The 23,674-nt window shown below is 44.0% G+C and overlaps 1 protein-coding gene and 1 long non-coding RNA gene across 2 annotated transcripts in view; one reads left to right on the plus strand and one right to left on the minus strand.

Moving 5' to 3' along the window:
- Positions 1 to 23,674, minus strand: part of LOC135394418 (GTPase-activating protein skywalker-like) — a 282,666-nt gene that overhangs the window by 92,614 nt on the left and 166,378 nt on the right. The window lies entirely within an intron of this gene.
- On the plus strand, positions 12,515 to 14,157 carry LOC135395617 (uncharacterized). The gene is made up of 3 exons (XR_010423216.1): positions 12,515 to 12,832; positions 12,945 to 13,163; positions 13,659 to 14,157. It is a non-coding gene; the product is annotated as an uncharacterized LOC135395617 (long non-coding RNA).

Raw genomic sequence — 23,674 nt, forward strand, 5'->3', positions numbered from 1 at the left:
CGCCCTTCATTTTGGGGTGTTCTTTGACGCTTTAGGGGCGTCACGTACGGGACTACCGACTATACCCCAAAAGGGGCGTCATGGCGCCTCCTACCTTTTTTCTTAGAGTCTACTTGCAGATGATGGTGAAAGCCCGTTAGTAGTCGATCATGACTACAGCTACCTCCCGCAACCTAGTGCCCTTTCAGACTTTGCAGAGAGTAACACACACAGTTTACACATAAGTAAACGATATGGAACAAGTGTAACCTTACTCCAACAGAGAAAACCGAGTGAACGCAGCTTTGGGGACTATATTACGTAGTATTACAGTCTGCGACTGCACGCACCTCTGACCATAGAAGTAAAACACAACGCTGCATGACCAGAATTCAGGGACACCTCCTCTGATTCAGGTTCTGCCTGATAGCAGAAGGACGTGTAAGAAAGCGAACTTGAAAGAAAAGTATGCGGCGAGGAGGAAGGAAGATGGAAAGAGACGTGGGCAGACGAGGAAGGGAATTTGTACATCAGATATCGCGCGCGGAGCCCGGATATCAGCAGCAATTGCCCAGCGCAGAATGAAAACGTGATGAATCAGCTCTGATAAGCTTTGCCAAACTTTTCTACGCTGTGCTGCTGCTCAGAATTGTGGGCTGCTGCTCGTAGCGTGTGGAACGGGGTGATTGCCACTTGTAAGGCTAGCCCTGGTCCATTTTTTGTTCTCTCTGTGGGGAATGGGGATGCCTTTGACCAATGTGTGTCCTGGGGCGACTTCTGAGAGAAATGTGCCGGCGTATGTGTGACAGCGTCTGAGGAAAACCCCAGAAATTATCCTACATTATGCTGAAAAGAAATTATGCTCTCTAAGCTAAGAAAGCGAATTCAGTAACTGTACCTCGTTCGTTCTTTCATTTACTTCATGGCAGCATCCACAATAGTAACAGCAGACCTTCTAGTGTGACGCAAGGCACAGGCCTTTTCCATATCATGGAGGTGTTACTCAAATAGGCGCTCGAATCAAAGACAAAAGGAAGAGAGAAGCCCAAGCAGCACAATGTACTAGAGTGTAATAGTTGTGGACGGCATGTGTCTTATCAATGTAATTAGTGCGGCCGTTAATTATTTTGTAATGAATCTTCATAATTCCTGAAAACAAGCTGAGCGCGCAATTCCAAATTTGAAAGCACAACCCTGAGAAGTCTAGTCAGCAGGAATCGAAACAGTAACACTTGTCTGTGTTCGGGCAGCCGCTCTTTCCTATCACCCTCACTGTCACCATTTGACGATACTGACATCACGCTGTTCCTCAAAACATGCCCCCCTCCCCCCCCGCTTCCTAGCGTCCTCGTTGTTTTTCTCTTGTTCAAATCTGATACAACGTAGACATTTATTGAGCAGCGGAATGGATGATTGTGTTTTTGTTATCTGCGAGGTTTTTACAGTAATGCATTTGTAGTTTTATTGCGTGACGTTATCACATCACATCGCGAACTGTGTTGTGCAGATCAAATGAGATAACAACGGAAAGAAAATCAAGTACGGCACGTACTATGATAATGTAGACTGAGAAACAACATCGCTATTTCCTCACCCCAGGGACAAAGCGGGCTGTTCCATGATTTAAGGAAAAAACGTGTTGTTAGTTGAGAAGTCTTGACACCGAGACAGGGAGAGAAGAAATTGCCGCAAAACCCGCATAGTGTTCAATTATTTTGTATGTTCACACATTTTTTCACTAGAGAGCGAAAAGGCTCTGTGATTTCGGTTCTTGCATGGTAGGCCCCTCTGGGTTATGCTCTACATCTTTGCGGTTACGCAGTCAACGTATTTTCACTAACTATAATGATTAATCCGGAACGTTAGTTAACGGCTGCGCTATTTGTTTATACGCCGCCACCTATGAATTGGTCGCATCCGGAATAGATATATTGAACGACGTTTGCGAAAAAGAAAGTCATTCGCGGATTTCATCAAATTCATTCAGTCTTAGTTCACGTACCCTGTATGCAGGGTATCCCAGCTAAATGTGACCTTTTTTTTTTAATATGTCTATCACTTTTTCCGAGATGAAATCAATTGCAATATAGCGTATGCTGAACGGCATTCCCTAGGAGGGCATTAGCAGACTCCTAAGCCAATGTCTTAATTCTTTCAATAAGTAACTTTTTAATTAGAAAAGCTACGAAGTTGTTCCAATGAGAAAATCTGATCTCTTCGGTCACCAGATACCAAAGCCGTTTTCAGAACAAAAGTCTGTTCGATATATCGTATGAAAAAAATTCGTGAACACTTTTTTTTCTTTATTTTGTTCATTGTGCATCTTGGAAAAAGCGTCTTTCGTTGACCCCTGATGCGAGAGAGTGAAAGAGCACAGTGCCGACTCATGCGTCGAAGATTGGCTTTAACTTGCGGAAAGAAAACAAAAACAAATGCATCGGGTGACTCTATGGGAGCTGCCCTTATCTTGAGCTGCATTTTCCGATTATTATTTTATTTTATCTTTTTCACGGACGCAAGAGGCGATAGTGTGCTCTTTTATTCTCTCGTGTTGGGGGCGAAGGAAAGACGCGACTCTGGAGATGTGCAATAAATAAAATAAAGAAAGAAATGGTGTTCCTTCACGATTTTTTTTTTTCTGCAAACGATCTATCGAACGAATTTTTGTTCTGAAAACGGCTTTGTTATTTGGTGACCGAAGAGGTTAGATGTTCTCATTGGAACAACTTCGTAGCATTCATAATTAAAAAGTTAATTATTGAAACTTAATTAAGACATTGCCTTAGAAGTCTCCTAATGCCTACCCAGAGAGCGTCCTTCAGCATATGATATATTGCAATTGATTTCATCTCGTAAAAAGTGATAAATATACCTTTAAAAAATATGGTCACATTTAGCGGGGACACCATGTATATGACAATAAACACGCATGGTATTTTTAACATATTCATTATTTTGCTATTAGAGCGAGTTATCCCGTAAGGAGGTTACGGCCTTGCACAATGCTGCATGAGAACGAAAAATTTGGCGAGTTAGAGAACAAAGGAAGTTTAAGCCACATGTCCGGAATTCATGTTAAATGATTGAAATGCATCTACACTGCGAAAAGCATGCCTAAAAATTTCTTCACTGTAATTCCAATTACCATTAGAGCGCGTCAAAGCTGACCCGCATAATTGGTTCCGTCGTCATATTGACCTCGAACGAAAATTTGGTGAGTTGTGTCTTTACAGGGAACAAAGGACGTTTAAGCCACAAGTTCGATATACATTACATTTAAAAATCTACATTAAAAAAAACATGCTTGTAACTTTGTGCATCCTATTTAGTTTCACCATTAGAGCGCGTCCAAGTTGGCTTTCACCAGGACTTCGTCGTCACATCGATCTCGATGAATGAAAATTTGATGAGTTCCGCCTTGACAGAGAACAAAGGACGTTTAAGCCACATGTTTGAAATTGATGGTAAATGATGGACAAGCATGTACACTTCAACAAACCCACCGTGGCGCATTATGCATTTCAATTAGTTTTGCCATTATAAAGTGTTAAAATGTATTCGCGTGACGATTCCGTGTCAGGTCGACCTCTATCCATGAAAATTTGATGAGTTCCGCCTTGACTGGGAACGAAGGACGTTTAAGCCACATGTTTCAAATTTATGGTATATGATGGACAAGCATCTACACTACAACAAACACGCGTGGCACTTTGTGCATTTCAATTAGTTTCCCCATTATAGCGCGTTAAAGTGTACCCGTGTGACGATTCCGTGTCAGGTCGACATCTATCAATGAAAATTTGATGAGTTCCGCCTTGACTAGGAACGAAGGACGTTTAAGCCACATGTTTCAAATTTATGGTATATGATGGACAAGCATCTACACTACAACAAACACGCGTGGCACTTTGTGCATTTCAATTAGTTTCCCCATTATAGCGCGTTAAAGTGTACCCGTGTGACGATTCCGTGTCAGGTCGACATCTATCAATGAAAATTTGATGAGTTCCGCCTTGACTGGGAACGAAGGACGTTTAAGCCACATGTTTCAAATTTATGGTATATGATGGACAAGCATCTACACTACAACAAACACGCGTGGCACTTTGTGCATTTCAATTAGTTTCCCCATTATAGCGCGTTAAAGTGTACCCGTGTGACGATTCCGTGTCAGGTCGACATCTATCAATGAAAATTTGATGAGTTCCGCCTTGACTAGGAACGAAGGACGTTTAAGCCACATGTTTCAAATTTATGATATACGATGGACAAGCATCTACACTACAACAAACACGCGCGGCACTTTGTGCATTTCAATCAGTTTCCCCATTATAGCGCGTTAAAGTGTACCCGCGTGACGATCCCGTGTCAGGTCGACCTCTATCAATTAAAATTCGACGAGTTCCGCCTTGACAGGGAACGAAGGACGCTTAACCAACATGTTTCAAATTGATGGTAAATGATGGACAAGCATATACACTACAACAAACACGCCTGTCACTTTATGCATTTCTATTAATTTCGCCATTATAAAGCGTTAAAGTGTTCGCGCGTGACGATTCCGTGTCAGGTCGACCTCTATCAATGAAAATTTGATGAGTTCCGCCTTAACAGGGAACAAAGGGCGTTTAAGACACATATTTGAAATTGATGGTAAATGATGGACAAGCATCTACACTACAACAAACACGCGTGGCACTTTGTGCATTTCAATTAGTTTCCCCATTATAGCGCGCTAAAGTGTACCCGCGTGACGATTCCGTGTCAGGTCGACATCTATCAATGAAAATTTGATGAGTTCCGCCTTGACTAGGAACGAAGGACGTTTAAGCCACATGTTTCAAATTTATGATATACGATTGACAAGCATCTACACTACAACAAACACGCGCGGCACTTTGTGCATTTCAATCAGTTTCCCCATTATAGCGCGTTAAAGTGTACCCGCGTGACGATTCCGTGTCAGGTCGACCTATGAAAATTTGATGAGTTCCGCCTTGACAGGGAACAAAGGGCGTTTAAGCCATATGTTTGAAATTGATGGTAAATGATGGACAAGCATATACACTACAACAAACACGCCTGTCACTTTATGCATTTCTATTAATTTCGCCATTATAAAGCGTTAAAGTGTTCGCGCGTGACGATTCCGTGTCAGGTCGACCTCTATCAATGGAAATTTGATGAGTTCCGCCTTGACTAGGAACGAAGGACGTTTAAGCCACATGTTTCAAATTTATGATATACGATGGACAAGCATCTACACTACAACAAACACGCGCGGCACTTTGTGCATTTCAATCAGTTTCCCCATTATAGCGCGTTAAAGTGTACCCGCGTGACGATCCCGTGTCAGGTCGACCTCTATCAATTAAAATTCGACGAGTTCCGCCTTGACAGGGAACGAAGGACGCTTAACCAACATGTTTCACATTGATGGTAAATGATGGACAAGCATATACACTACAACAAACACGCCTGTCACTTTATGCATTTCTATTAATTTCGCCATTATAAAGCGTTAAAGTGTTCGCGCGTGACGATTCCGTGTCAGGTCGACCTCTATCAATGAAAATTTGATGAGTTCCGCCTTGACTAGGAACGAAGGACGTTTAAGCCACATGTTTCAAATTTATGATATACGATGGACAAGCATCTACACTACAACAAACACGCGCGGCACTTTGTGCATTTCAATCAGTTTCCCCATTATAGCGCGTTAAAGTGTACCCGCGTGACGATCCCGTGTCAGGTCGACCTCTATCAATTAAAATTCGACGAGTTCCGCCTTGACAGGGAACGAAGGACGCTTAACCAACATGTTTCAAATTGATGGTAAATGATGGACAAGCATATACACTACAACAAACACGCCTGTCACTTTATGCATTTCTATTAATTTCGCCATTATAAAGCGTTAAAGTGTTCGCGCGTGACGATTCCGTGTCAGGTCGACCTCTATCAATGAAAATTTGATGAGTTCCGCCTTGACTAGGAACGAAGGACGTTTAAGCCACATGTTTCAAATTTATGATATACGATGGACAAGCATCTACACTACAACAAACACGCGCGGCACTTTGTGCATTTCAATCAGTTTCCCCATTATAGCGCGTTAAAGTGTACCCGCGTGACGATCCCGTGTCAGGTCGACCTCTATCAATTAAAATTCGACGAGCTCCGCCTTGACAGGGAACGAAGGACGCTTAACCAACATGTTTCAAATTGATGGTAAATGATGGACAAGCATATACACTACAACAAACACGCCTGTCACTTTATGCATTTCTATTAATTTCGCCATTATAAAGCGTTAAAGTGTTCGCGCGTGACGATTCCGTGTCAGGTCGACCTCTATCAATGAAAATTTGATGAGTTCCGCCTTAACAGGGAACAAAGGGCGTTTACGACACATATTTGAAATTGATGGTAAATGATGGGCAAGCATCTACACTACAACAAACACGCGCGGCACTTTGTGCATTTCAATCAGTTTCCCCATTATAGCGCGTTAAAGTGTACCCGCGTGACGATCCCGTGTCAGGTCGACCTCTATCAATTAAAATTCGACGAGTTCCGCCTGACAGGGAACGAAGGACGTTTAAGCCACATCCTTCAAATTTATGGTAAATGATGGACAGGCATCTACACTACAACAAACACGCGTGGCACTCTGTGCATTTCAATTAGTTTCGCCATTAGAGAGCGTTAAAATGTACCCGCACGACGATTCCGCTAGAACAAACACGCGTGGTAATTCGTTCATCTTAAATATCCTTACCATTAGAGCGCGTCAAAGTTGACCCACATAATTGATTCCGTTGTTATATCGACCTGGAGTTTACAGTCAAGAAAGGGCGTTTATGCCACAAGTCCGAAGTTTATTTGAAATGATTGACAATAATCTACATTACAACAAACGCGCGTGGTATTGTGCAAAACGGGGATTCCTGTAGCGGTGAAGTAAGTGGGAGTGCAAGGGGAAGTCATCTGCTATTCACATATTAACTGCACAGGCGATCGCACAGCATTAGGGCAACTAAATGAAACTGAACGCCATGCAGTGTGGCATAAGTCTAGTACGGCATTATTAAGCCAAAACTCTGACGCTCTAGCCCTGCCGTTACTCTCATACCTACCTCTGTTTAACTACCTCTACAAACAAAAAAGAAAAGAAAAGGAAGAAGAAGAAAAAAAAAGAGCAGACCACGGATCGAACCACGGCTCCTGAAAGCATCGACTAACATCTTTACCACTGAGCCAACGCTGCCCGCACCTGCACCCTGCAGGAATGAACGTACAGACGCTTCGCAAGCCACACCGAGCTTGTTAATACTTCTTTTGTCGTGGGAACAAAATTACAGCGTCCCACAACAGCACACAAAGTTGCAAAGCGTACAAGACAAATTCAACTTTTATGTCCTACATGCGCATTTTCTGGAGAACCCACTGTTTTAGCCAAGTTCAACAAAAATAGAACACCAGTCATTCTGCCATGAAGCCAACACGGGGCAAATAAGTCCTCCAGGAACAAAACTGCGACGCTCTTGCGCTTCCATTCCAATCGTACACCATCGATGGGCCTCTCACAGCAACACCCATTTGTGGGCTTTTCTTTCTAAAGGTCAGCGTCAACAGATATTCTAACAAAACCAGGTGGAATGCATTGCTTCAATGGAGGGCGGCGAGTACGCCGGTCAAGCCAACTTTAAGAAACCGTGTCCCGGATTTCTGGGAATGTTATGTTTCATATACGCCGTGGAAATATAATTTGGGAGCTAGCATTTCTTCGTCTCCTACAAGCACGTGTCTAAGGTTGTCTTTCGAGCCGCGGTACCAGACATGATACAAGATTAACGTGCCGAAATGGTGGAGCAATACTTTCGAGCACTAAGCGTGGGCTACTGTGTGAACATCGAGTGTCCATCTGCCAGAAGGCTGATGCACGTTTGAGCACACGAGTAGCGAGGAGTCTTGCTACTTTAAAAAGAAGGTAATACTGACCTTCAGTCATCATCTCCAATAATGCTGTGGTGACGAAGTGTTCGCATGGAGCCACACTTGTGCCAAATTCAGTTAAGTTCGTGTAATTATCTATGAGTAACTTTAAATATTTATCTCTGAAGCAGCATTCACAAAGATAAAGTAACATAAATGCAGGCTAGCTGAAAACCTGACCCAGAAAGCAGGAGAGAGTTTCTGTAGATCTCAAGGGAGCCGCCATGTTGTTCGGGTCACGTGGGCGGACCACGTGGTAGACAGGAGTGTTCCAGAGTTCTACGGGCCGGATGCTATGCGATCTCCCCATAGAAGAACACACGACTGGCCGCTTCATGTACTTCCATCTTCCATGGGCGCAACCACAGAAGGCCTTGAAGGGACATTGTGCCGTATTTCTCAGAAATATTAGCTGTTTATTACGGAACAAAACAAGTATCGATACCGGCGCCCTCTGTTTACATCTTGCTTTCGGAGTTCTGCAACGTTGCCTGGCTGAAGTTGACCTTTCGACTGTCTACCGGAAGCAGTTTCGGCTCAACCAATAAGGAATAAAGTGATTTGGGAATGTTGTTTTCTGTTTCCTATCACTAGCCATGGCGCGAGCACATTAACACATGAAACATCATTTTGACGTCGACTGTCACAACGGTGGTTGCTTTTCAAAGAGAAAAGTAATGCAGCCTTAAAGCACGGTATATCAAGTAATGGACAAGATGGTGTCGTCCATTGTTATGAAGGGATATAAGGCTTATGCTCAGCTTGACGTTCTCCTGACACGTCTGCCTGTTGTAAGCACGAGAACATGGACACGTTATTGAATAATTCAATTATCAGCTCAATTAACGATATTATTTCACAATTCATCCGTGTTAATTTCGCGCCTCTACACTGATTAAAAATTCGAGGACTGAAGCACCATCTGGCAAACGCATGCAATTCGCGATTCCAATGAACTACAGGTGGCTCCCCGAACTTCCAAGATGGCGGACGAAAGGAGGTATCCGGGCAAAGCCAGCGTAGTGAATGCGGTGTCGGCCGAATTATGTTCATCTGTTTCAGTTTTTAATACCCACAAATTGGCATGTTTCATGAAAAAGGAATCAATTTTGTCTGCTGGTCACCTCATAGTGTGCAGTTGAACTCAGAGACGTAGGCATACAGTTTCCATCGTCGGAGTTTGTTTACATACCGTCGGGAGTCTAGCGAACAAGGGAGGCATTTTAGAATCTAAGAAGGCAAAGCAGGGATTAGTTGCTGAGAAGAGTGACATAGCATGTGTTTTGGAATGTGGATTAGTAGTCTGCAAGGCAATACATGTTTGAGTTTCTCCTGCGATAGTCTCGTAGTATTTACATGTGAGTGTTGCAAGGGAACAACAGCTCCGTTTGAAGTGTAGTGTTTCTAGGAATTAGATATTTTTGTCGGAACTTTGAGACACAAGTAATCATAAAAAATGTAATGCACAGGTTAACGTTCACAAGGGCATTTGCAATAGCTGAAGAGAACACTTTGTTTGGTGTGGCGATGACAAAACGTGCTGTGCAACGTTAGCTACCACCCTGATGTTTGCAGAACTATGTGACTGTATGTAAAATGCATACGTGAACAATACATATTTTGAAAATCCTTCGCACACATGCGTATATCTGACACCTTGTCTTGACCATACCATACATGTGCAACTATTTCACATGTCATATGCTCTGCGGATAACATCTGAGCGCTGCAAGAGATGCTTTGGCAAAGTAAATTATTCGTTTTTTGCACTGCTCCTGGTATTCACATACAACTTGGTGTGGTATTTTTATCTTTGCGAATCATTCGTTAATACGTGTGCGGCACCAGATAGAAGCTGTCTCCTCCCAGAGAACACCCATAGTGGATGCTCGGCTACGCCGCATTAGTACGGTAATATTGTTTACTTTGCCTGAAGTCTGAAAATGCATACATGTCAACACGACAAAGAAATTCCGGTTCCTCGTTCTGTATTGCTAAGATTAATATTAAGATGAAATCGTGGTGACAGAGTTGATCAGGAAACTCGTGTGATGGGTCGACACATGGGGCTTCCGTTCTTCTTGATTAGAAAACTATTAAAAGAAAGCGTGGGGTATTCCCACAGGCTGAGAAGAAATTAGTAGTGCAACATTCCTCTCTTCGATTTCGATACATTCTTTCCGGCATTCTGTCCATAAGCAAGAGAAACGTGTACCACCGTACCGCTTCCCTGTCCGGACGCGCGCTCGGACCTCCACTCGCAACTTTTCGCAATCGCCGCCAGGTGGCCACGCCTTCACTGGAATCGCGAATAATATTACTTGCCCGTGCTATCATTTCTACAGTCTTGCTCACCTTGCGCAGCTACAACATGGCACTTTTATCAGCACATTACACATACAACCGAAGTGTACAAATTTAAAGGTTGTGCAAGCTTTTCATTGAAAGATGTCTGTTCACGGTTCCGAACGGGTGACAACAGGGCGTTCTTGGAGGTTCTCGTGAGGCGGTGGCCGAGCTATAGCAGCTTTACAGCATGCTGAAATGCTTGCAAGTGACGTTTCTTCGCGCGTTCTTCATTTGGCGACCAATGATAGCTTGCCCAGAAAGTAATGCACGCATTACACTGACGACAATAGGGCACCTGTGGGACTGACTTGAATGTGTGTGAAGATTCTATGTGGTTGCTGTGTTGCGGTACCATAGGGTTTGAGGAAACTCCTTCTCATGCAGTGCAATCAGTCCACCCCCACACACACCCCTATTATTAAAGTCGCGCGTTCAAACAGTACGTAGCGCAATTATATCAGATGCTGCAGTGGTGAAGCAGCACACACCGGAACAAATGTTGACGAATGTACATTTCCCATATCGCTTGTTTCATGCATTTATCCGTTTTATAGATGCTTGTGGTATCTCGCATTGGGGGTAATTAAAAGAACGGAGGCCTACTCCATGAAGTATGAACAACCTCCTAGCAGATCCAGCTACAGCTACCTTTCAGGTAGGGGAAGGCAGTTACCATTTCGCATCTGACTGTGCTGTTCTCCAAGGTTCATTGTTTTCTGTGTGCTTGCTAATCTGGCTGTAGAGTCACCTCCATGCGATTTATATATATTTTTTTTCTTAAAGGGGCAATAAACAGGTATACAAGGCGCACTTTTTTAAATGCATTGTGATACGTTGCTGAAGCCGCGCACAGTCTTCCACCCGTGCCTCTGACATCGACGACTGGACCGGCATTTGCTGCTATCACCATCGCTTCGGACCATGCGCTCGCAAATGTACGAGCCCCTGCTATTGGTCGGAAAACTCGACCGGACGCCATTAGAAACGCCCCCAATGTGCAAGCAGCCGCCTATTTCACATCGTTGACAAGAGCTCCGCCACCAAGTTCTTTGTCGATACAGGAGCTGAAGTACGCGTGTTCCCTGCTAAGAAGAGCGAGCGTTTCTGACCGAGTTCACTACAGATGTGCCCTATGTGAAATGCTCGCCTAACCAACCAGCCGACGCCCTCAGCAGTATTAACGCCCTTCATCCAAACCTCTCCATCAACGCCGATACCATAGCCGTCTTCAACACGAAGATGATGAGTTATGTGCTTTTCGGCTTTCTGCTACCACAGCGCTCGTCCTTGAGGATACTGTCCTACCTACATCGAGCACTTCGATCATCTGCAATCGACTGGCTCGCCTCGTACTTTCGTCCCGGCTCCTCTCCTACGCACGGTGTTCGACCGCTTACACTCTCTCGCACACTGTTGTGTTCGCGCCACACAACGCTTCATCGACGCTCGCTATGTTTGTCTCTGAATGTGCCACGACATGGACAAAGACCTGCATCGCCTGCCAGCGAGCCAAAGTCAGTCGCCACACCCGAGCATCACTCGCTTGAGTTATCAACACATGTCAGAGATAGGAACCTAAAATAGGGACTTAACATAACGGAGGATTTTACAATCTGAAATAGAATATTAATACCCGGGTGTTGAAAAAGACAAGTTTAGACGACTGCAAGGCAACACAGCTGCAAAAAATGTGCGAGAAGTCGAGACCGTTGCAGAGTCTCCATATAAATTTTGACAATTACTTCCTTTCCTGTTAAAGGGACTCTGACCAGAAACTGTGGGAGCTCTTTCGTACTTGTAGTCGATAAAGCACCCAACAAGGACTCTCCATGCGAAAATTCACGCATTAAAACCCCACGGTTTCTCTAAACTCGAATTTTAAACATTCGACTTCATCCGAGTGCAGCACGCCTAGCGTCAAACCGAGAAAACATACGTTTATATAGAATATCCACCCCGGCCCACCATCAAGATGACGTCAACACGGGGGCCACTCGCAACACCTACAATTGGCTCAAACGCGTCACGTGGTCACGCAATATCTGTCAATTTCCTTCGTGAAATGGCATTTCTACGTTAATATGTTTTTGTTACAGAGCCTCAAGAAGAAAAATATACCCTGCATTTATCACCTGCAACAGTTTCTACGATTTTCTTTTCAATCTGTACACAGCATTCGATATATGCTTCCGTATCCGGTCAGCTGTAATGGATGCCGTATGCCGAGCTTGCTAACTGCGAACTTGTGTGACTCCCGGTTCATCCTCTTTGTTCGGGTCATTGGGTTGGTGTTGGAGTTGGTCACCATATTCTGAACGTTTCACCTATCGTTGCGGTGTACTGTTCTTGATCTGCTGCGAAGCGACGAACCGCAACGGCAGTCACTCGCCTCAGCGAACTTCTGTCTGCTGCATCTCAAAGGAGCATGGGGACCTGATGATACCTTCAACTAAAAAAAACCAAATGTGCTCTCGTGTGGTCCTGACGGAAAAGTAGTATCAACAAGGTTAGCACATTTATTTTTCAGTTCCAAGTCTACGTACTGAAAACCATGCAGGTGCAGTCGATCATTCTCGTAGCTGTTGTGTAACGCGTATGCTTTCTTACATATCCCACAGAACCCTCCACTTTTTCGACCAAGTTATCGTCATGAGATCCTTCTGATGGCTTCTTACTAGGCTATGCCGCTCCGAAGCATTGAGATGACGAAGCGTCGTGGTAGCTGCACCTCTGCCTTCGAAAGATGAATCAGTCATTCCACACTGTGCTTACTGGCTTTGTATAGAGTCTGGCAAATCCGACAGACTTGGACTGCCTTTTTCAAGAAAGTTTGAAATGTAAGTATGTGTATATTGGTTTCACATATCCACCACATATTGAGCGTGTGTATGATTGTACTTTATATGCTACAGCGTATCAGCGTACATTATTATTCAACACGTAGTGTGGCAAACTCGACATCAGTCACACAAAGCCAACAATTGCCTTTTCTTCAATTGCTTATTTTTATCATATCATGTTTTTGTCTATATCTCAGTTTACCAACCAACAAAGTATATTATTTTAGTATAATCTGATATTTAACAAGTCACAGTTTTACCATGGTTTTGGCACACTATAGCCCGAGTTGCTTATGCGTCATTAAATTGAATCATCGTCATCTTCAACTGCCATTATTCAATTGAAGTGCCAGGTGGATATAATGATATGGCAAGATATTTTTTTTTTGCTGTCATCCTGGAATTGCTAATTTCAGAAGAGTAGTCACCGTGAAGTTTGTTTTCGTTTTCAGAAACATTAAGAGGACTAAAACCAAACACTTTTTCTTTCAGAGCATCCCTTATGCACCTGCATTTCAATTCCAATCTGTATTACAAGAATGACAGACCACTCAACAGAGATGAACATCTGAAAGTGAAAGAGCTGGAATGAAGATACGTTAATCTGTGTCAAAGGTTCTTAGTATGTGTGCGAGTCGAGGACATAGGTCTCAAGCTTACTCCTGTCTCCAGAAGAGGTGACAACTATGCTCCTTCTATCTATTAACCAGCTCCACTTTTTAGGGTTCCCTGTAAACTAATGGAGCACATCATGTACTACCACGTTGTCAACCAAGTTGACTCTGTCAATTTCTTTTTTTAAATTCCAGCATGGCTTTAGAAAAGGGTATTCAGGCAAAACTAAAGTAGTGGAATTCGTTCACAGCATTTCAAACTGTCTTGATTTCTGGGTCCATGTAGATGTAGTATTCTTTTTATTTTGTAAGGGCTTTTGACACTGTGCTCTACGCTCGCGTGTTGGCCAAAGTAGCCTAATTAAAATTTGATGCTGCTACCTGGATATGCGGTTTCTCAACTAACCGTAACTGTGGCGACAACTCGTGAGGAGAACCTATCATATCGCCGTGCAGCAATGTTATGTTATGTTACAATCGCTTCACATTTTAATCTAGTCAAAAGCAAGGCCTTTTGGTGATCGGTCTTGTATAATTACGTGCCCCTCCGTTATGTAACACCACACTGGGTTCTTCAACCTATGAGAGAGAAATAAATATATTGCCAAGTAAACTGTCTACAAGGCTCGTTATTCCATTTCGCCACACTACCACAAGCAATTGTTAGAGTAGTGGCCCAGGGTATGAAGCTCGCCACTAATCATCATTCAAACAAAGTTCATAATGTAAAATGCTTTACTCAGAACACTGGCTTAACACAACAATTAAGAATAAAGAGAGCAAACGTTTCATTGCCTATCCAGGTGGCATCATCCCTCCAACAGAGAACAATCAAAAACAACATCAAAGGAGTCAAATCGGTGGTCCGCATTCCTTTCATCCAATGTATTTCATACGCTATTTGGAGGGCACTGTGCCCATCAGGCATTTTGACTGTGCATATCAAGTTGAGTGCATAGAATCTGATACAACCTACATTGGCGAGATAGACAAAAGACGTGGGACAAGACTAAAAGAGTCAGGGCTACTAATGCTTAGCTTAACTAAACAGGACCGAATCAGTCTACCACTGCTGTCCTAAGGGACATATATTTTGATGGTGCAGTAACCTTTGCTCATGACTAGCGATGGGACCCTAGAAAGTTCTTAGAATCCTGCTTTATCAGGCGTGATGCTTCAGCCTGTAATACATACCGTGGCCCCCTATCGGATGTGTAAGATTCCCTCTTAGATAGGCTGATGTGCTCATCTTTGGCCTCTGTTGTACTGATGATGCCACCCGGATAGGCGACAAAACGTTTACGCTCTGTTTTTAATCGTTGTGTTGAGCGGTGTCTGCAGTAAAGGACGCTACATTATGAGGTTGTCACCCGGCTTCTGGAATATATTTTCAAATAAAGTTGTTGTTTTACAAAGCTCAATACATTGCAGAAATCATTCTTGTTGCCTATTGTTTGGGGGTGCCATTCTTGCAGTCACATGAAGCACTGAAGGGCCAATTTAAAAAGTAAAGGCAGTCTGATTTATGTTCTTGCCGACATGGCACAGCGTATGTACGAGGTAGCTCCATTTCAGAAGCCTGAGAACACTCAAAGCAATTAGTGTGCTAGCATCAGATATGGTGCACAGCATTACATATTTGCTTATGCTAGGGCAACTAAGAAGGGTGGATAGAAAGGCAGTTACGACCTGTTTCCACAAAAGACACTCAGATTCATTAGCAATTTCCTCCAAGAGAGCCAAGGCTTTTTCTAGATTACTAGAACATGGGTACCTGGTTATAAATAACAAGAATTCATCTACCAGAAGTCAGTGTTTCACACACCCTGCTTTCCATCAACACTATTAAAAGGTTTGACCCCCAAACCTGCACAAAATTCCTGGAGAGTCTTTACTGGACACTGTTGCTGTCCCTCTCACCAGGTGCTCTCTATGAACCCGATTCACAGTTCTGGATGCACTGCCTGAGCTAACTTCAGCATGCTTTCCCAACACGAATGGTAACTGCTATGAGGAGTGTTGTACTTACTGAAAGCAACATGAAATGCTGTACCTTGACAGGTAACGTTGATATCCTTCTTAAGACCGTAGAGAGATGTTCCTTGCTCCCTTTCTTCCAAATCTTACTATCAGACGCAAGCCCACTTGCCACCAAGCCAATGAGATGTGCCTCACAGTCAGTGCAATCAAGGGAATCTATCACTGAGGCTCAGAAAAGCTGTTTTCCATCGGGATCTGATCCAGCACTGAGCCGTGAGTAGCCCCGTGAAAGTACCAGGGTTTCTTCGAATTTTAGATGTGCCAGCATTTGTTTTCCTCCCCTCCTTCTTTTTATGTAGTAACTGATTACTTTAGCCTTGTACTACTTTGGAGATTGAAGATGCGGAGATGATATAAGAGGTGGAACTAGGCTTTATGCAAAATGAGGCAAAGTGTGACTATGTACAAATCTTCTGAGAATGTCTATGTATCATTCACACAAAGAGAGGATACGTGTTACATCTTTTTCCGGTTTTGATATTTATTTATTTATGAATATATCTCAAAGGCCATTGCAGGCATTACATGAGGGGGGACATCAACATGGGTCACTTAACAAATACGGAAGTTACAAGGAACATACATATTTGGAAGACAAGACTCTATTTTTTGTTCGTTCATCAGTCTTGCTCAAGAAATTGTTCACTGTAGCAATGGTACACAATGTCACGAAAGGAGTGCTCATCTATCATTCCGCAAGACTCATTAAAAAGGACTAGTGTTGTGTTTCAACACAACATGTTGAACTCATGAACCATGCATCATCCTGAGAGCTATAGATTATCCTAAATACAGATGCTGAATTATTTTAAATGTGATAGACGAGCTGTGCGAAGAGGTACCCCCAGTTAGGATCTTGGGTACTTGAAGCCTGTGGCATTTTCTGTGGGAAAGGCTTCCCAGACCCTCTTCACTGCACAGGCTGGGATGACCATGATCTTGTTTTTTCCAAGCTTGTGCCATACTCACCTTGCAAACTGGCGATACGCAGTGTATCTGCATCGTCTACACAGATGTACATAAAATATAGTTTAGGCAAATAGGTAACCGGTTACAGTACAGTGTGTGTGCATTGTCATTTCTACATGCACCTGAGAGTAACTGCAGTTTACCTGCCCACACCTTGTACATTACTACACATGCTGTGTTCTTTTAGAACCCAAAATTGTTTTACTTTTCACTGAATCGACAATCAAGAACACTCAATATCGCTAAAAACCTACGCTAAAACCTTATGCACAGGGCAATACATAAAAACGTGACTCAGGACACAGCACACTGACAATTACAAAATTGCCTATATTGGTTTTCTCCAGTTCAGAGTCGTGTACTGTATAGCCTTTTTATGTGCTGCGCCCTGTACTGGAGTTTTTAACGACTCTATTGCAGGACCAAACCAGTTTTGGGCGCCCAAATTTTAACATCGTTCGACAAGGGCACATGTGACTTACTTGTGAATACAGTCGCTCATAGGTTCGTGTGCCCACGGAGTTCAATATGCGACCTTCAGGACAGTCATATTGAAGAATAGAAGTTGGAAATCTTTGTGGGTTGTAATGCACTCATACTGCAGTCATTCGGCAGTGTTTTCGAGCTCCTTGCAGCACAAGCATTATCTCCTTCGGCATTAGGACACACCAGCCACACCGGCACCATGAACAGCAAGTGCGCATTAGATATCAGAACACGAAATTTAAATTTCTGCGAACGTTTACATGTTCGATCACAGTGTGCGTTAAAAAGCTCATCGCTTACCTGAAGACAGGCGACTCATGCTGTTTGCTTCATCTGTAACTGATGTTCGTAGAGCTCTAACGATTTCGCATTCGCGGCATCGGCGACGTTTCGAAAGCCTACCGAGCTGTTCAGCACGCAGAATTTTCTTCTCGATGTCTCGATCGCAGAAAGGTCAGAAAGAAGTTCCGGGCTCGAAGTATCCGCATTTCTGCCTTCGACGTCCATATTGAAGATCGCTTTCCGGACGGATGCCGGCGCTCTCACAAACTCACTAACAACAGAACTTCCGGTCCGGGCGCCCAATGAAACGTGGCCCTCGTGACTTCGTCACGCACACGGAAATTGGCGGATGTCCACTGCAAAGAGGCTAGATTTCGGCCCCGATTGCGCGAGTTGAGGGGGAAAAGCGAAGCCGGTTTTCTGCTCCCTGTTTGGCAAACTTTGCCTCCGCGCACAGCCAAAATATTTTGCGTGTGGCTTGGAGGCATATTATACCTTCGTAATAGATGCAAACGAAATATTTGTCGAACTTCTGGTCAGAGTCCCTTTAACGTCTCTCTTATTTTGCTTTGGGGAATTTCGCTACAAATCATACCTGGGTAGTAATGTCATTACTGTAATGAAATTACAGTAATAAATTACTTTTTCTGGTAATTTGTAATGTAATTTAATTACATTTGAGCAGTAATTCCAATAACATTACCCATTACTTTTTACAAAAGAATCTAGTGTGTGTGAATCTGTGTTGGCACTTGGCAGAAAGAAAGTTGGCTGTGACGCACTAATTCGGCATGTGTCAGTTTACTGGACCCCACTGAAGGTCAGTTGACCTGACTAAAGGGCAGTCAGTGACCTTCCACGTGCCGATTGAATGCGTCACAGTTCATAGTGGATGTTGCAATTCTTAGTTTTGGGCAGGGCACCGCCCCACCACGAACAAAAGTTATTCAGGTCAACGGTCTGTGTACTGTAGTGATTGTTTCCGGATCCCAACCTCCGGTCCAGAGGATCGGGAGCGCGGAGGAGGCAAGCATGTACTCGGCTGTCGGCTCTTATATCCGCTCAATTTGAGCTGCTGTCAGAGGTATAGTTCGACCATGGCTGCAGATGGAACAGACCACGCTTTGAGCCGTCTCCCGTGGCCAGATATAGAGCCGTATTTCCAGCTGAAAAGTGTATCTGGCAAAAACGTTGTCGTCAAATGTAAGCTGTGTCCTCCTGGCTCGAAGACGTACTCTGCGAACATCAAGGCATCTTCCAATCTGAGGAAGCACATGGAAGTAGGTACCGTTTCTTTAATAGTTGTCATTTCTTTACTTGTCGTGCGACTACGCCTGTAACATGTAACAACATGGCTACAGTATCATACTTATTCAATGTTCGTTTACTAGGATGTGATAATGGCACATAAATTATAGAAAACTTATTTTATTTCATTTCTTTGGGCACAACAGAAGAAACATCCGAGTGCTCTTGCCGAGTATGAACGGCAAAAGAGCAAAAGGAAGGCCGCTGATCTCTCAGCCGCCCCAAACAGCTACGAATTCCAGACTGTGTTGACACGTCAAGACCATCGGCATCGCAGAAGCAAATTGACGCTCTTCTAACGAACTTTGTGACGGGCACATTTCAGTGCTTCTCAATTGTTGAACATGAAGACTTCATTCGTCTGTTGAAAGCCCTCGACCCGTCTACACGCATCATGACAAGAAAAACTCTTGCTGGTCGCATAGATGAATCCTGCACACGTATGAAGGATGCACTACGTGACTGCTTGCTTAACGTCCCCGTTGTATGCTGCACAGCAGATTGCTGGACGTCCTTCCATCGGTAATCTGGTCCCCCGCTAAACTGTGGTCTTCGCCCTGTCTGCATACCTTCTTTGGCTTACTCTTCTTATTTTGATCCTAGGAGCGTTTTGGGGGTAACGTGTCACTGGCTTGAAGAGAACTGCGAGCGAAAGTCTGCTGTTCTGGCCTGCAGACGAGTAACTGGGAGCCATACCTATGACGTCTTGGCGACAGCCCTTCATGACATTCTCACGGAGTACGGAATCCTTAACAAGGTTGCAGTAGTGGTGACAGACAAGGCCTCAAATTTTCTAGCATTTAGGTAGGGTCTTGGCAAACTGATGTTTGTAAGTGCGCATTCTTGTTGTCATTATTAATCTAATTGCATTCCTTAGTCCTTACACTCTTGCTCTTGATCTAGATTGTTTGGGCGCCCAGATTTGGACGATGAAGAGGAACCTCACGGGAGGGAACAGAAGAAAACACTTGTGCGCCCATCAACAGACTCATCCGCCTACGAGGACATGCATCTGCCAAGACATGAACGTTGTGCGGCACACACGATGAACCTGCTTGTGACGACGGATACAGAAGTCGAGCTTCAGGACCCCTGATACAGAGAGACGTGGAAACGTGTGCACTCAAAGTGCAAGGCCCTTTGGACGAAGCAGCAGCATTCCACCATTGCCTCAGAGGTGATGCGTAAACATCTAGGAAGATCACTTGTCATTCCCTGTCCCACTCGGTGGAATTCGCTGTACAACGCCTTGGACCAGGTGCGGCAAGTGGGAAGTGCAGTTAGCACTATTTGTGATGCCCTTACTCTTCCTCGGCTCAGTGGTGACGAGATGGCATTCATTCAAGAGTATACCACAGTAAGCAATGCCATACACTTCGCCTTCGTATTTCTTGCATTTTCTGGTCTGGCGTCGAAAATGTGTCATCGTTGTTGTTGATGTCTTGTTGTGTGTTTTAACAGCATGTTTTGCAGATCATGCAGCCGGTGGCAAAGTCTCTCGGTATATTAAAAGGGGACAAGTATATGCATATGGGAGCCTTGCTTCCGACGCTCTGGTCGTTTCGACGTGCCTTACACAGTCTGCCGAGGCCACGGTTCTGCGAAGCCCTCCTGGAGGCTTTACACATTGGAATTTCCAAATGGTGAATGCCGTTTTTCTATTTATCTACATTTACGACAAACGTGTCACTAATTATATGCCCAGGTTTTCGGAGCAGTTCAGCAATTCGGATTATTTGATTGCGGCAGCGACATATCCGCGATTCAAGCTGGGCTGGCTTTGTGATGCGGATCTGGAACAAAGCAAATGGAAAATTGTTGAGCATGAGTACAAACAGGAGGCTGGAAGCATCATTAGGCCAGAGAAAAGACCATGGAGAGCAGCGAGACGCGGCAGAGCTTCCCGATGATGAAGACTTCTTCCAAATTGGTATGGGAGAGGAAGGCGGCACGGCAAGCACCGACGAGCTTGGGCGCTGGAGGCTAACCAACACGATGTCAGAAGGGTTCCCCTGCCTTGACGCTTTTCCGATAATCAAAGCCATGTTCATCGACTACAACACCGCGTTACCATCATCTGCATCAGTCGAGAGAGTCTTCAGCATGGCTAAAGACACGTTCAGTCGTAAGAGGGGCAGCCTAACAGATGGCCACTTCGAAAGCCAGTTGCTCCTTCGCTGCAACAAGAGCTTTTTGAAATAAAAAAGGATTGTCACAATCTTCCGGACAGAATAAAATATTTCTTGTTGTTACAACATAGTGTTGTCTTAGTCTAGCAACGAATTTCCACATTCTCAATATCGTTACGATGAAGGTAGCAGTAATGACTTTGTAATGTCATTACTTTTTCGTAGTAATTGTAATTTCATTACATTTCAGTTTCAGTAATGAGTAATGTAATTTAATTACATTCCAGCTGGGGTAATGAGTAATGTAATTTAATTACATTTCAAAAGTAACTTACCCAGGTATGCTACAAATAAATAATCTGGTCTTTTTTCTGGCATTTTCTGGTGTCTCAATGTATGTTGTACCTTTCTAACGTATACAACGAATAATGGAAATGGGTAGGAGCAATTTATTAAAAGCACGTGACCAACAAAACATTGCTCCTGATCATTTTCATAGTTGGTTAGTCACTCACAAAAAGCTGGACATTTGGCATTGCCTTTTAGCAATTCTGTTCTAATCTTTCTAAGATATATGCATCTTTGTACTGTTACTGATTTTACACAGTGTCTCATTCTGGTTCCAGGTTGCGTCCGGAAAGTATTTCCGACAGCGAACGATCTATGAACTGTCGCAGCGGCCAGGAGCAACTTTACATTTCGTCCGGCTATGCTTTGAAAGGAGCACCGGTAAGTAAATGCTCTACGATGACCAGCTTTATGTCCTAGCTGTACGCTTTCTCTGTGCTGTTGTATCTCACTAGATGGAATACACAACAATATTATTCATTTTCTTTCAGGGATGACCCGTCCGGTGAGGCGTACCCGACCATGCCACAACTTATTTTTCCGTAATGTTGAACTCTAATAAAGGTCTGATTACTCAGCTTTAAAGGATCATTAAAGTGGCATCCAGCATTGCGAAAAACTGCTGTCATTTTATCAAGCAGTATGTGAAGAGCATTCCCACAAAATATTTCTGCCCAAAGTTTTTTCACCGCGGCGCCATTCATTTGCAAAATCGCTGCCGCGGTGACTGGTCGGAGCGCTCTAACTGGAGACCGCACCCCCCCCCCCCCTCCCCTATTGTGACGTTTGTGGTAAAGAGCCCCCTCATTCGTTGGTAGAAAAAAAACGTCTGCTACGAATATTGCGAGCTGTTTCTTGTTGACTGCTATTCGTTATGTGATTTATATCCCGATTTCTGAAAAACAAAGCATATATGCAGCCCGACAAAATAGTATTGCGATCACAACAGTGATATCCGTGGCTTCTGCGCAATCGTTCGTTGCGCGTCTACAACTGGGGAGCCACGTACGTGTCAGAGCGCCGTTCAAAGCGAGAATACTTCCGAGTCGTTTGCTGTAGGGCGTCTCTTTGACGCATTCGTTAATTACCAGTCACGGCAAAATCCCCCAACAACACCGAATATCCACTGGATGTACGATTAATGTCCTAACGTCCGTGGTCAGATTCGTCTGTCTGATGAATATCCCTCTGATATCCAGCGTGGATGAAGAAAATAAAGCGCGGAAATGATATCTTCAGTATATCCAGGCACGGACATGCGTGGTGATGTATGGCCCAACAACACATGGCAGTCCTAAGGATATCCGATGTGCGTCTGAAGCTGGATGTTGGAATATCCTAGGGATAACGAGTTTTATCGGACATATATGTACGCCCACAGATCCAAGTGGAGAAAGAAGTCATCTGGGACGTCCGACAGACATCCAGTGTTCTGCGCTGCTTGCCCCTGACATCATTTCTTTCTTTCTTTTTTTTTGTCTGAGATTCAAGCGCAATTGATGTGACATATTTCCTGAAACTAGCATTTTTTTGCAACGTTTATATGGATCAACAGTTAACAATTAAAGGACAACATGCTGTGACTCAAACCGGAATCAGACATTTCATCATTTTCGAAACATAGCTGACAAGAAAAAGTGACGGTAGCTGTGAGAGTATAATCCCCCTCCCCTACAGTTATTGTACCTTATAAACGCGCCTTTCCTTCCTTCGGAAACATCAAAGAACCAGCATAGTGGCGTTTCTTAGAATACAGTGAACCCTGGTTAATATGACCCCCGATATTGTGACAGACTCACTTTATGACCGTTTTTCTTAGGAACCGTTCCGCCGCCATGTAAATCCATCTCGTTAGTATGACTATCCGACTATGACTGACATTTTTGTCACAAGTAGGGTCAAACACAGGGATTATCTTCTCGTTATTATGACCACGTCACATGACCCGCAGAGTAGCCCCAGGGAGAGGCGACAAACATACCTCAGGCAAAGGGTGACACGTGTTGAAGTATAGGGTGCCAAGGTTTGGGATGACTCCTGATGTTGTTGACCTAGGAATTACTCATGCGCTTTTCGGACTGCCAAAGCACTGTAGTGCTTCAAACAGCAGTGACCACGAGACCAGGTCGCAGTGTGCTGCTGCTGTTGTGCACCGAAGAATATCCGAACGAAGCGGTCTCTGAGGTAAGCGGACTGTGCGTTTCTCCTTAGTATGACAATTCGCTTTATGACCAAAATCTGCGGGGACGGTGGCGGCCATATTAACGAGCGTTCAGTGTATTCGAACTTGGCAAGTGCGCTCAACACGTCAGCGAACCGATACAAAGCGAAC

Source organism: Ornithodoros turicata, chromosome 5 (assembly GCF_037126465.1).
Source record: "Ornithodoros turicata isolate Travis chromosome 5, ASM3712646v1, whole genome shotgun sequence".
NCBI classification, from domain to species: domain Eukaryota; kingdom Metazoa; phylum Arthropoda; class Arachnida; order Ixodida; family Argasidae; genus Ornithodoros; species Ornithodoros turicata.